This window comes from Natator depressus, chromosome 10 (genome assembly GCF_965152275.1).
Source record: "Natator depressus isolate rNatDep1 chromosome 10, rNatDep2.hap1, whole genome shotgun sequence".
Lineage (NCBI taxonomy): Eukaryota > Metazoa > Chordata > Testudines > Cheloniidae > Natator > Natator depressus.
In genome coordinates, this window is record NC_134243.1 from 58,075,778 (window position 1) to 58,090,430 (window position 14,653).

General features: G+C 43.5%; 1 protein-coding gene and 1 long non-coding RNA gene across 5 annotated transcripts in view; one reads left to right on the plus strand and one right to left on the minus strand.

Annotated features, from left to right (window-relative positions):
• Positions 1 to 7,047, minus strand: part of CGNL1 (cingulin like 1) — a 114,492-nt gene extending 107,445 nt beyond the window's left edge. For 2 of the 3 annotated variants that reach the window (XM_074966261.1, XM_074966260.1), the window contains exon 1: positions 6,980 to 7,047. The gene's annotated coding sequence lies outside the window, so the exon portion shown is untranslated. The remainder of the gene's footprint in view (positions 1 to 6,979) is intronic. The other variant, XM_074966259.1, reaches the window with a different exon arrangement.
• Positions 6,613 to 14,653, plus strand: part of LOC141995231 (uncharacterized) — a 65,929-nt gene continuing 57,888 nt past the window's right edge. The window contains exons 1-2 of one of the 2 annotated variants that reach the window (XR_012641278.1): positions 6,613 to 6,808; positions 7,556 to 7,625. This is a non-coding gene — a long non-coding RNA (uncharacterized LOC141995231). Of the gene's footprint in view, positions 6,809 to 6,987; positions 7,150 to 7,555; positions 7,626 to 14,653 lie in introns of those variants that run through there. The other variant, XR_012641277.1, reaches the window with a different exon arrangement.

Genomic DNA, 14,653 nt, shown 5'->3' on the forward strand with positions numbered 1-14,653 from the left:
AAAAAAAACTTGCATTAATATACTGTAGGTAAAGCCCCTGATCCTGCAAAGGCTTAGATACGCAAATAGTCTAACCACAGGACTCATTTGTGTATGAATTTTAAAAAGCATCCAAAAAGTCAGGAAATGCAGATGTTAAGGTTTCAATAACTACTGTATATACTCATTCATTAGCCTGTTTGTTTATAAGCCGATCCCCCCAAGATGGATAGGTAAAAATAGTAAAAACTGTATGACCCTTTCATAAGCCGACCCTATATTTCAGGAGTTGGTAAACTTTGGCTCCCGGACTGTCAGGGTAAGCCGCTGGCGGGTTGGGACATTTTGTTTACCTGGAGCGTCTGCAGGCATGGAGCCCCTCAGTTCCCTGTGGCCACGGTTTGCCGTTCCCAGCCAATGCCACTTCCCGCAGCTCCCAGTGGCTGGGAACAGCGAACCACGGCCTCAGCGAACTGAGGGGCTCCATGCCTGCACACGCTCCAGGTAAACAAAACAATAATGTATTAGATATTCAATTCAATGATCTCATAGAGTTTAAAATCATCAAATTTTGGTGTAGACCCATTTATAAGCCGACTCCTGCTCTTTGATGCGTTACTTTTTTACCAAAAATATCCAGCTTATGAACGAGTATATATGGTATATTACATATGTAGCATTTTTTAATTAGTAGGCTGTTAGTGTATATTTAAGTTATACATTTATATGGACAAATTAACGTTGCAAACGCAACCTGATTCTTTCATTTACTAACTGTGAGAGTTTGACTTCACAACATTAATGCCATGTAGGTGTCTGCATATTATATAACAGTCTTATGTGAAGCTGGAGTGCAATTCCTACTGAAAGCATTAAATTACAAAATTAGTTTAAAAAATAAGTCTAGAATGTTGAGAGAACAGATCATTTGATGTTATATAAACCTAGGGTTCCTAGGTGCTAAAATAATACAAATAATAACAGTAATATTATTTAAAAAGGAACTCATTCTTTTTGTACTGAAAAGATTATTCTTGTCATCTACTGTCACAATATTACATAGTAAAGACACTACAATTAAAGTTTTGCTAGTGTTTCAATTACGAAATCCTTGTTTTCAAATTGTTATACACCATTTTAAATTACAGGTTTCTGCAGGTTCCTAGCCTTGACATATTTGATCAGTTTACAATACAAACAGCTTGTTTCCATAATAAGAACAGGAGGGGCACGGAAGCTTAACTTTGTGGCCTAGGCTAACTAATTGTCTTACTACCAGTTTGTAAAAACATTTATCTCATGTTACTCTATGACCAAAGGGTTAAGTATTCAAGTCAGAGGTCATGCCATTTCACCTTTACATTCCAGATGACACCGCAACCTCCAGGCAAACTAACTTTAACCCTGTTCCCCAAAAGATCCACTTTTAGCTATACAGGATGGTAGGAATTGGAATAGACATTATACTCTTATTCACCGTAAAAATATGTTTCATCCTGCTTTTGAGGTAAACTTCTAGGACTGCACAGAAATGAAACTGATTGCATCCATGGCCCAGTTTGAGGAAGCCACCTATTAGGGTAAATCTATATTATGTTTTAAAACCTGCAACAGCGAGTCTCAAAGGGGCTCAGCGGCCTGGGGAGAAGGGTGAGCTTCAGAACCCAAGTTCCATCCTGAGTCATAATGTCTATCCTGCTGGTTTTAGCGATGTAGCGCACGCCCATATCCGTAGACCCAGGCTCAGAGACTCGCTGCTGCAGGTTTCAAAACGTAGCGTAGACATACCTTAGACTCAGAGAGTTAAGTTCCATTTCTTCCAAATGTCCACTGTAAAGGGAAACCCACTGTGACACTCTACATGCCAGGGGAGCACTCTGTGACCCCCACATTCATCATTTGTATATAATTATGATATTGCATACAAAGCATTCCTTGTAAGGTATCATGGGAAAGGTTATGATCTGCTGAAACACACAGTTCCATCTAAATATATATATCATTAATACATATGAAATTATGAGCATTGTGTTATATGTTTGTCACTAAAATATGCTGTTGCTTTGGGAAGCACCCAGACACTAGCTCCACAAAGACAATAACCAGGGGGATAACCAATGCCCAGGCAGGTGTCGAACAACCACCAGCAGCCATCGTCCAGCAAGAGAGCTACAATGCAATGACTCACTTGTACAAGGTCACACCAGGGAAAGTGCTCAACCTTGCCTGGTGACTCAGCAATGCCCACCAGACACGCCTGGACTTGTGTTCTCCAAGCACACGGACTAAGGGTATAAAACAGAACACAGTGGCCCCATGCTTGGCCTTTCCTCCTCTCCCACACCTATGCTGCAAACAACAAGGACACTGAGAGACTGAAGACTCCAACAGAGGAGACTGGCCCAGGTATCAAGAGTGAAACCTGTGTACTATAAATTGCAATATCCAGTGGGGTGAGAAAACTGCTTAATCTAGATGTTGCCCAGTCTAATAGGGTTGAGAGTTTAGACTGCAAGCTTATACAGTATTTTATTTTAATTTGGTAACCACTCTGACTCTTTGCCGATCACTTAAAATCTATCTTTTGCAGTCAATAAACTTGTTTTACTTTTTATCTTTACCAGTGAGTTTACCTTAAGTGTTTGGTAAATCTGCTCAAGTTTACAAAGGCTGGTATATATCCACTTTCTATTGATGAAGTGGTGAACCAATTAATAAACTTGCACTGCTCATCTTGAGCAGTGTGCTTTTCTCTGTGTGATTATGAGTGGCTCTGGGAGTATTCATGCAATCTACCAGCTGGATGTGGGGCTCTACATGCTGTTGTGCTGAGTGATAACAGCGCCTGGAGGGGTTTGCTGCTTGTCACTAGCAAAGCATTGTGAGAGACAGCCAAGGCTGGAGAGTTAAGGGGACACAGTGGTCCCACAGCCCCAGGTTGCACCCTGGGGATCCTGTCACACCCACATTGTAGTCATAAGTGCAATGTCAAGAACAATGATAGTGCAAGTCTGATAATCTAATAACACACATAACAAATATGATACGTGCTGCTTTGCTAGGAATTAATTTGGATAATATAAATGATTATACCATTTATTAGACTAACAAAAAATAAGTATTGTATTAAATAAAAGGAGCTAGTCTGTCATGGAGAATAAGAACATCTATTGTAAGCAGACAAATGCAATGCACATCCACAGACAGATCACCTCATCGGTAATCACCACAAGTTTGTGCATAATACATTTTTCCTGGCTGTGCTAGTGGGGATACCCATTACTCTTCCATTTCCATTTTTACTTTTTACATTATTGTAATCTATTTTAGATTACTGTTTTGTAGAGTTTGCATTGCACTGACGCTCAAGTAACATTTTATGTTCCCTGAGATTGATCCCATGAGTATGTATCCCAGAAAGAAACTTTTTAATTAAACAAATGCATAGCAACTCTTGCAGAACTTTTTTGAATCTTAGAAATATGAAAAAAATTAAGCCATGAAGAAGATACCACCATTTCCTTTATCAGAAACCACTGCAGTGTGTGCAGAACTACACAAACACCAAATGTCAGAAGTAATCTGAAAGATAAACTCTCTTCAAAAACCATTTCTAAGCCACTTTAAAGAGATAACACTCTAGATACTTCAAAATATGTTTGCTCACATTATGCATACATAGCAGCACACTAAATATTTTCAAGTTATTTGTGGGTTCTTAGATACTACATTTTAAGAATATTATATTCTATTTTTACACTAAATGTTAAACATCTTATGCTTAACTACACAGGTAATTATAACCTTGCTGAATGTTCCTTCTAAGATAGGTTTCAGAGGGGTAGCTGTGTTAGTCTGTTTCAGCGAAAACAACGAGGAGTCCTTATGCCCAAATAAATTTGTTAGTCTCTAAGGTGCCACAAGGACTCCTTCTAAGATACACATTCATTGATAGCAGACATCTTGACATTTCTCAGAACAAAAACATATCACCTTTCATTACTGAAAAACAATTACAAATGTTTTCTTCCAAAGCAGACTTGTTAACCAAAAGCCAAGATTCCAGGAAAAAAACAAAACAAATACACAAAAATGAAAACACCACGTCTGCGAAAGATTCAAGAAAAACAATTAATCCTAACTTTGGTGGAAATGCACAAACACACACCACTGAATACACTACACTCTACCATGACAACAAAGCAAACAAAAATTATAATTAGAGATGAGGAAAATTATTAAATCACCTAGTACATTGCACTGGCTAATGCAAGATTCCTCCTTACTCAGTATCTCTTTGTGTTCAGTCAGTCTGACTTTACATCACTCCTGAAAATATACTTTTTCCACAAAGCTTTTCAGCAATAATCTACAAGTGGATAATATATATGTGAAAATAAAAAAACTATACTTCCTGAAATTCTGCCCTTCAGCCTAAATTAGCAAGCAAAGGCTAAGTTTAGTGGCAGTATTTGCAGCACAACACATCCTATCCATCCAAAACCCTAAAAGAACGGAAATTAGAACTTAAGAGGAAAGATTGTGCATTCTTTTCTACTTTCACATTGCCTGCAACAATACTGATAACACACTCTAACTCTCTATAAGGCTTTCATTTCCATCTCCAACAGATACCCAATGTAATCAAATTTGCAGCTTATCACAAAACTTTTTAATAGCGACCTCATATGCCTGTCTATCAATTATATCAACAAATCAGCACATCTGGCTGTCACACATTCCATGCTTTAGGGAAGCTATTCTGGGTTTTGCATGAGACAATCCAGTGAAAAATTGCTAAAAGGGGTGATTTCTAAATTATTATTCTCTCTTTATTAATTCATTTTTAATCAAACCACCCTGAAAAATTCAAATCGTGCTCAAAGTTTATATTCTATGTTTTGGCATTAGCCATTTAAATAAGATTTTTACAAAATAAAGGTTAAATGCTCCTATTAAACTGAACTTTGTAATGCAACCTTAACTATTGTGCAGCTATTCCATATAATTGAACTGATTTGTCAGAGTATGATTTCAACACTAATCCTGGCAACTGATCCACTCAGGTGTACCTTCACGTCCATAAGGAGTCCTAAGGGCCCACTAGATCCATTTGCAGGATCCAGGTCTTATGTTGTACAATCCTCAGGAGAGAGACCATGTCTTCTACATTTGTAGAAGTCAAGCACACTGGAAATGTTGAGGTAAAAAAAAACAAAAACAAAAACCCATGTGTCTCCAAGTATGGACTTCCATTACTTCCCTCTGAACACTATTCCATTATTTGCAGCAATGATCCTTTTAAAAATTATTCTACCTTGCACAAAAATTCAGCTCATACAGCAAGAAAATTACATGTTGCGGGGAAGTACAGGCTAGAGGTAAAAGCTGTGACAAATTGTTCTTCAGCCAGCTGCTGATGCTAATCCATATTCACCAGAGGCAGCATGGATCTCGCTATAAAGCTATCATCGTATACAACCACATACAACATATCATTCGCATGGTTAACAGGAAGAGGAATGAATGGGCAAATTATCTTCCAAGACTTTCCTATGCAAGTGAACACACACAAAGCAAGCACAATCCCCTTCTCAAAAATAAGTTAATTCATAGAATAAAAGGAAGATGAAGAAGTCAGGGGGTGCCCCCACTTCAGGAATCCCTGGAATCTGCAGAAGAATGTGTGTCTACAAGTTGGCACATCCCCATCTCCACCAAAGGGTCATGGTTCGAGGGTGCTAAGATTATGCCCACACTAACCCTAGCCAACAGGCAGCCTAGTATGCAACTCCACACCCACACACTTCTGAGATACATGATAACCCTACCTGTGTTCCCAGCAGCATGGGATCACATGAACTCATCTGAAATCTAAGGGCAGGGCCAACACCTCCCAGTACATTATTACTATAAGTATCACCAGTGAGCTGTGGCACAGCAGGTATGAAAATACAGTTCCTGCCCAGAGAACTTTACCAGAAGAAGGGGAAGTTGGTGAGACACAGGCCTGGTTTCCACTGACTTTATTTCCTTTATTTCATGCATCCGATGAAGTGAGCTGTAGCTCACGGAAGCTAATGCTCAAATAAATTGGTCAGTCTCTAAGGTGCCACTAGTACTCCTTTTCTTTTTATTTCCTCCATAATTCTCCCTGCTTTCCTTGCTATTACTGACTCAGCTCCACCAGTGGCAGCAGAAATTAGAGCTTGATTTCTCTTATTTAACATTTCTAGTGCCAGAGCCCCATTGTGCTAAGGGCCACAGGAACACACAGAGCAGGCTCTGCCCCAAAGAGCTTACATTCCTGCACAGCTGCGGCCAGGTAGCTACTAGCCTTTAACCCCTATACCACGTACAACAGTGGTAGAAACACCAGCGTCAGACAACACCGACAATCCCACCTTTACAGTCCAGGTGGAGCTGACCCAGCGAAGCAATGCTAATGGGACACTTCAAGGCTGTCGTTGCCCTCCTGAAGCAATACTACCAAGGGTGCAATTAACAGCGCTTCCGGGGAGCCTCCCCATTTTTGTCAGATGAGTTTATAAGGAGTCTTGTGCTGAGTAGCTTGTTCTCGAAGGGAAGGACTCCATGTCCTTGGCCTTTGGGAAGAAGCCGGCGTAAAGGAGAGGAAGGCAGTGAGCACAACAACTCGGAGCCACAGTGCAACTTCCCAGCAACAGCGACGCGGTCAGGCGCCCCACAGCCCCCTTCCTTCTCCCGGGCAGCAGCGCCCAGGCCAGCAGGGCCGCGCCCCCCGCCCCGGGCAGCAGACACCACCCCGTGCCCTGACCACAGAGGCCGCTCCCACCCGCCCCAGGCAGCAGTAAGTGCCTAGGCCAGCAGCGCGCCCTCCCTGTCCGGGGGCTGCGGGAGCCGCTGGTGCCCGGGGAAGGGGGCTGCGGCCGGGCACGACCCTTTCCGGGGGGAGTCGGTGACAGAGGCGCCCCGCGTGCCCCGGCCTGCCTCGTCCCCGGCGCCGCTCGGGCGCTCTCACCTGCCCGCAGCCGGCTCCCCTCAGCGCCCTGCTCGCCGCCCGAACCCGGCACGACCGCGCTGAGGGCTGAGCACCGACTCCCCGCCTCCGCTGGCGGGGAGGGGGCCAGCCCGGCCAGGAGACCCCACCCCGAGCCAGGGAGGAGTCAGGGACGCCGCGGGGCCAGGCAGGTGAGGCGAGGGCGGGGCTCCCCGCTCGGGCAGGGGCGCGGGCCCTGGGACTTCACAGGCGCCCCGAGCAGCGGGGGCTGCCCTGCCCCGCCCCCACCGGAGCGGTGGCTCTTTGACCCGCGGTGCCCAGGCTGTGGTAGCCTGTGAGCGCCTCAGGCCAGAGCCCTTGGCTGCTGTGTGCGCACTTCTCGTGTCGTGCGGCGTGTGAGGAGTAACCCCTCGCTCCTGAGCCCTGCTTTGTTCACTGGCTTCAGCCCCTGTCACACCAGGCTGCAGGAGCGTGGTGAGAACCAGCCCCCGGGGCCCCAGCACACTCCGCTTTCGGCTGGTTAAAAGACCAGAGCTCCCTTTTCGCAGCTCCGGCCAGTCTCTGTTTAAAACACGGTTCCGTTCTATTAATTTCAAGGAATGTAAGACCCTGATAAGCGTACCAGGGCTCACGAGGAGCAGGGGAAGCACCGCAAGAATAGAGAAGGGTAAGTGCAAACCAAACATTAAGTACAGTAGTAGATGAAGAAAATTATTAACCTAGTGGTGATGCCATGTAACCTAGAGCAAACAAGACAACGAGGTGCTCTCTCCCTCAAGAACATTATAATAAGTACCCGTGGGAAAACCTGGAAAGACAGATGCACTTAAGCATTTGAAAGATTTTCAGAACCAGTTCAGCTAGACTAGAAGTCTCACAAGGTCAAGCTTTCATAATATTTCCAGTGTTTTCTGCTTGATTAGAAAGAACTGAAGTGAGACATATCACATGCTATGGCATTTCTACAGTGGATCTTTACTGAATATAGGGTGACCATATTTTCCCAAAGGGAAAATGGGACACCTCACAGGGTTGACCTGAGGGGCCCCCCCCTACATGGGGCTGGCTCGAGGCCCCGCTCTCCCTCCCTCCCAAACCCTCCTGCTGCTTGCCCACAGTGTGGTGGGGCTGGCCAGAGCCTCCTTGCCACCTGCCCTGGGCAGACCTGAGGCCTCCCTCTCCCTCCCTGCGTGTGGGACTGGCCTGAGCCCCCCCTGCTGCCTGCCTCCACGGGGCTGGCCCAGCCCAAGCTGCTCTCCAGAGCCCTCCCTCCTGCACAGGGCTAGTGTTGCTGCTTGCCCCCCTCTCTCCTACATGTTCCTCTGCTCTTTGCTAGAGGTTGCACCCCACTTTTTTGGCAAAACTGTGCATTTGGTGCATGATGATCAGTTGGCAAGAGCAAAAAGGACAAATGCCCAGTTTTGCCAAAAATGTTGCCACGGCCGGGAGAGGGCTCAAAAAAGGGACTGTCCTGACCAAAATGGGACGTATGGTCACCCTATGAATGTGGCATGCGCAGGAGGCTAAATAAGTGCTGATCGCCATACTCCAAGAGATGAGTATTTCAGGAGAATCAGGACCAAAGTTAACTTTCTGAAACCTCAAAAAAGATGCAAGTTGGTTGTGTTATCTGAACCAGTCAGCTAATCAATAGTGGAATCATGGGATAAGAAAGAGGTCAAACTGATGGCAAGATCATGTCAACTCAACCATTTTGTTAGTGAGGGGAATATAGTAGGCCTGGTGTAACTTATTATTTATTTGTATTATCGTAATACTTAAGGAGCCTTAGACAGAGACCAAGACCCTGTTGTGCTAGGTGCTACATACAAAAGACAGTCCCTGCTCCATATAGTTTATAAGCTAAGTATAAAACAAAGAACAACAGATGGGAGAATACAAGGAAACAATGAGACAATATTAGACATTAGGGTTAAGGTGATTTTTTTGGGGGAGGAAGAATTCACCATATTTGTAACTATAAAATAGAAGACTGCCAGTTACAAAACTGAACTACAAAAGAGGCTTTGGGATGATAGACAGTAAGATGAACAGGAGCACATAGTGTGATACTGCTGTACAGAATTTGCCTGTTTTATTAAGATGTATAAACAGGTATTTTGGCCAGAAAAAGTAATTCTTCTCTCACCACTGCATTGATAATTTCATTACTGAAGCACTGCATGTAGTACTGGGTTCTGTACTGGAAATAAAAATCAGTAAAGCTAGAGGGAATCCAAAATAGATTAGAAAATTAAAACTGCTGGAGATGATTTTAAGAGAACTGGATTTCTGTAGTGTATAGGAGTGTGCCATATTGGTCTATAAGTAGCTGCAAAGAATCTAGCATAACTAGATGTAAAAGAAAGGCAGCTACTACTAAAACACACAGCAGTCATGACTACCAGTTATTAGCATGAGTTTACAATTAATCTTTTCATATTGCCTTACCTATCATGCACTTTTCTTTCTATTGTAGTCTGGCATACTCAGTAATTTAGCATCTCTCTACCATTTCAAGTGTGTTAAGCAGAATTCAGCACCATCAGATTTGGCCCATCCACACCTCCATACATGGAGACCGCGGGGCAGACAGGCCAAACTTTGAGTGATGCTGTGACCTTGTGTGCGAGATCACAATGCCACTTAGTTTGGGGGCCCTCTCAAACCAGGGCCCAGGGCAAACTGCTCTTCAACTGGAACAGGGGGTTGGGGGTTCAAAATGGGACAGCCCCTGAAACCCAGGACTGTTGGAAGATAAAGATTTGGGAATACTTGATTTAACCATGCTAGCAAGACAGAGACCTAATTCAACAAGACCCAGAGTCCAGCTGTAATACCCTAAAAGACTATTGTCCAGTTGGATGGGGCAGTGTCAAAGGCGTGAATAAAAATACAGAGATAATATAGTCTTGTGTTAAAGGTAGATTTTCAGCTCAATATATAGCATATATTTCAGCTTCCCAATGTAAGCTACCATATCCTTCCCCACATTTTTCTTTCCCTTTAAACTGAGGCATTGATCCTTATTTACAAAACTGACTTGACATCAGGATTAATGTTTTACAGACTGCACAGTTCATTAGCTGTAAAATACAATACAAAATGGAGTAAGCAACAAAAGCAAAACAAACAATAATGCCCTAGACCCCTGTGCTGTGGATTAATTCTAGCTGTCAGGTGCTCTAACACACCCCAAACTCTGTTCGGCATTCTCCAAATTTAGCTGTCCTTTTGAACTTCCATTTATTGATCAGCACTGAGGTCACACTGGTTTGAAAACTTTTATAACCAGAATTAGGCTTCATGTGATACTTGGCTCCTAGCAGATATAACTTTACCTCTCACCGTTTGACTAATCAATGCAGACTCTCACTTTAGTAAACTGGAAGTTTAGACTTGAAATTAGATGAAAGTTTCTAACCATCAGAGGAGTGAAGTCTTGGAATAGCCTTCCAAGGGAAGCCGTGGGGGCAACAGACCTATCTGGCTTTAAGATTAAACTCGATAAGTTTATGGAGGAGATAGTATGATGGGATAACATGATTTTGGCAATTAATTGATCTTTAACGATTCATGGTAAATAGGCACAATGGCCTGTGATGGGGTGCTAGATGGGGTGGGATCTGAGTTACTACAGAGAATTCTTTCCTGGGTATCTGGCTGGTGAATCTTGCCCATATGCTCAGGGTTCAGCTGATTGCCATATTTGGGGTTGGGAAGGAATTTTTCTCCAGGGCAGATTGGAAGAGGCCCTGGAAGTTTTTCGCCTTTCTCTGTAGCATGGGGCACCGGTCACTTGCTGGAGGATTCTCTGCTCCTTGAAGTCTTTAAACCACGATTTGAGGACTTCAATAGCTCAGACATAGGTAAGAGGTTTTTCGCAGGAGTGGGTGGGTGAGATTCTGTGGCCTGCCTTGTGCAGGAGGTCGGACTAGATGATCATAATGGTCCCTTCTGACCTTAATATCTGTGAATTGAGGCTTTACATTTACATTTCCTTTCCTGGCTTCCTTATTTCAAAGGATATTGAACTAACAACTCTTACACTAGGAAAAAAACTACATTTCATGATACCACACAACTAGATGCTGCTTCTGACTTGTCCCTTCGAAATGTGAGCTATAAAGGTTTGGCTGAAAATTAAAAAGGATAAAAGCCTATTGCTTTGTATAAAAACTAACACTATTGAATACAATCTGAAACTGAAATTTGTTTTCTTTGATTTCCAGGAATAAAAAATCTAAACCCCTATTTTTACACACTTGATACTTCTTCAAAACATTTCATTTTAAGCAGATTTTTTTCTGAGAATTTTGTCCCTTGGTGAATTACTCTGATGTTTTAACAAACTTGAGTCGTTTTTGAGTTATACAAGTGGGGAAAAAAACCCCCACAAATCCATCCATTTATAAAAGTCAAAACACTTTTGGGCTCACATAACTCCAAGAAATGGTTAGTTTGTAAACTTCAAACTTTCTACCGAGTTAGTCCTCAAGGCAGATGAGTGCATTTTGTATATTTGTTTCCTGCTTTTACCTAATGTTTCCCCAATGGAGAAACTCAGCTTCTTCTTCAGATAAAAGAAAGAAAGAGGACTTCCCTAAATGGTTATTCCCTTCTTATTTCTTTCCCCCTTTCTTTTGTATCTTCTGACTCTTAGCACTTCTCCTATCTCATTCTGCCTTGTCCCAGCTGCATGGGAGCACTGCTCATACAACCCATAACACTTGAGCTCCTTCTAGCTATAACATACACAGACTGTGGAGAGGAACATCATACCGGTCAGAGAAAATTGAGTGATCCCAGCACTACAGAGGCTGAGAAGCATTCTCACACTTCAGGACTTTCTGGCAATTTGGCAGGACCATAAGGGTATGTCATGCTACAGACGCTATCGTGGCATAGCTACCTTACCGTAGCTGTGCCGGCAGTGTAGACACAGCCACTTACGGAAGAGGTTTTTCCATCGCTGTAGGAACACCACCTATCTGAACAATGGTAGCGACAACAACGGAAGCGTTCTTCCATCAACATAACTGTGTCTACACTGGGGGATAGGTTGGCATAGCGACATTGGTCAGGGGGTTGTTTTTTTCACACCCCCAACCAACATAGCTATGTCAGCCTCCACTTTTAGGCATAGACCAACTTTACGCCTTGGCAAGTGAAATGACTGAAAAGAGGGATGAGAATGTAGGACAGCTGAGATACAACATCTTGAGTGCATTTTCACCAAAAAAAAAGTGTGTTCTTACCTCATGTTAGCTAACACAGGGTAACTAGCCTGAGGCAAAAATGTTAGCAGTTTGTAATTTACACACAAGTTAGAAGGTCAAGTTGAAGACTATGGGTATGTCTACACTGCAAGGTAAGCCCAGGGTTAGTGGGACTCAAGTCACTGACCTGTGTTAGGGAACCCTTGGTTTGAGTGCCTACATTGTATTTAAACCTTATTTAACACACTTTGAATCTGTGCTTGAACCTAGGGCTCTGAAGTGCACAGACCCAACCCAAAGTAACCATATCCCAAAGTCCCTAGCACCCCCAGAAATGTGAGCATGGTGCACTGTGGGAAAACTTCATTGCCCACCCTACACATTACGGCTCGCTTTGGAAAGTCTTGATCTGTTTGCTATCCATTGCAAACCCAGGAGGCTCTCTGATAGTGTGCTTGCAGATTGGTGATCAGAAACAGAATAGGTTAATGCTGACCTGAGTTGCTGCTGTTTGCTGGGAGGGAGAAAGATGGCGGCTATCATTTTCAACAGAGTGGACTGCAGGTTGTTGGGATAGAGAGGACTAAGGAAGTTATCCCACAATTCCAGGGGACACTTACTGATGACTCCCAAGACCTATCATAGAATATCAGGGTTGGAAGGGACCTCAGGAGGTCATCTAGTCCAACCCCCTGCTCAAAGCAGGACCAATCCCCAATTAAATCATCCCAGCCAGGGCTTTGTCAAGCCTGACCTTAAAAACTTCTAAGGAAGGAGATTCTACCACCTCCCTAGGTAACACATTCCAGTGTTTCACCACTCTCTTGGTGAAAAAGTTTTTCCTAATATCCAACCTGAGTCAACTGGGGCCGCAGCTACGCTGCAAAGCAACGGGGATGGGTCTGAGCCCTGGGTTAGTGCAATTGCAGTGTAGACGAAAGGCGGGGTTAACCTTGAGCCTGGGCTTACAGTGCAGTGTAGACATACCTTATGAGGTAGCCTAGGGTTTACTTTGACCTCTAACTTGTGTGAGGGCTACAAACTGCCTTCTCTTCCCTAAGATTTTATCTCATGTTAGTTAACTTGAGTTGAGAACATACCTTGTTTCCTAGCAGAGACAGCTCCTTTAGTCATTTGACTTGCCACATAAGGCTGTATATGTATGTGGAAGCCAAGAGAAAGGTGTGGGCGAAGCTATCGTTAATTCACTTCTGTAACCTTGGGATTCTGGGCTGGCTGGGGTCCAAGAGATCCTGCATAATTTAGGCAGGCCAATAGGCTGCTGTAACCTTGAGCTGCCCAGTCTGGCTATAGAGTTCTGCACTACAAAGACCCTGCCCTTGACAAACCCCAACCCATCCCTAGAATACCTCTTGCACTGAGGCTTGCCAAAGGCAAGAGCAGAGGGAACAATTCTGCCAAGGAGTAACTCCCTAATTGCTAATGGAGTTTTGTCAGTGTAAAACAGACAGGAGATCAGAATCACATGCTTAGTTGTCTCTATGCTTATAACAGTGCTGCAGAACATGGATACTGCATATATACACACAGATGAACTCGTACTAAATAAATGTAAATTATAACAACAGGTTTAAAAGTATTCCTGCTCCAGCGAAGATGTAAAATAAAATTCCAGCGAGGTAATTTAGCTCTTTTCCTGAGCTGTCATTAAAATTCAGTGTATCCTGTGCAGGTGGCCACAATGAGGATGTAGGCGGTCTAACGTAATGGTCAATGCAGGAGTTGGGCCAGGTTAGATATCTGGAGGTCAGAGTCTGAAACAGGCCAGGGGGCAAAACAGAGTCAGGTGTCAAGTCACCGGGAGATCAGAAGCAGGAGACAAAATTGAGAGCTTAACCATGGATTGTTAACCAGAGTCAGGCCAGGTCAGGATACCAGGAAGTTAAGCCAGGGGAGCAGGAAGCACAAAGGCACACATTCCAGAGCAAGATGGATTCTACTTGCATAGGCAACTTCTTGTTCCTGTACTGGATTTAAGTAGGTTGTGGACCAGTCAGGGCTTTCAGTGTTCTGCTGATCAGCTCCCAGGACTGGGGTCCTCTGGCTGAGTTCAGCTCCTATTCTATCAAAACTTTGCAAATTGGAATCTGCTAGCTCCAATGAGCCCTGTGGACTAGGGTTCAAGACCCATGGTCCCAGATAACTAGACGCCCCAAGAAGTAAGTCCATATTACAAAAGCAAAATAATGCAACAGTTTAACCCTGGGGCCCTTAAATGAGTGAAACTGCTGGAATAAAATAGTGATTGAATGTGAAAAAAGTGACTTTATTTGTTATTACATCTGGCATGCAATAGATGCAAAATCTGAAAACTAAAGCATGTACTTCCCATGTCAAAGAAAGTACCTGTGCACAGAGAGGAAGTGGGAGCACATAATTCCATACTGCAATTCATCTGCCATTCCTCCAAAATAAATCATTTCATAGAAAATTGAGATAAAAGTACTGTGTGCAT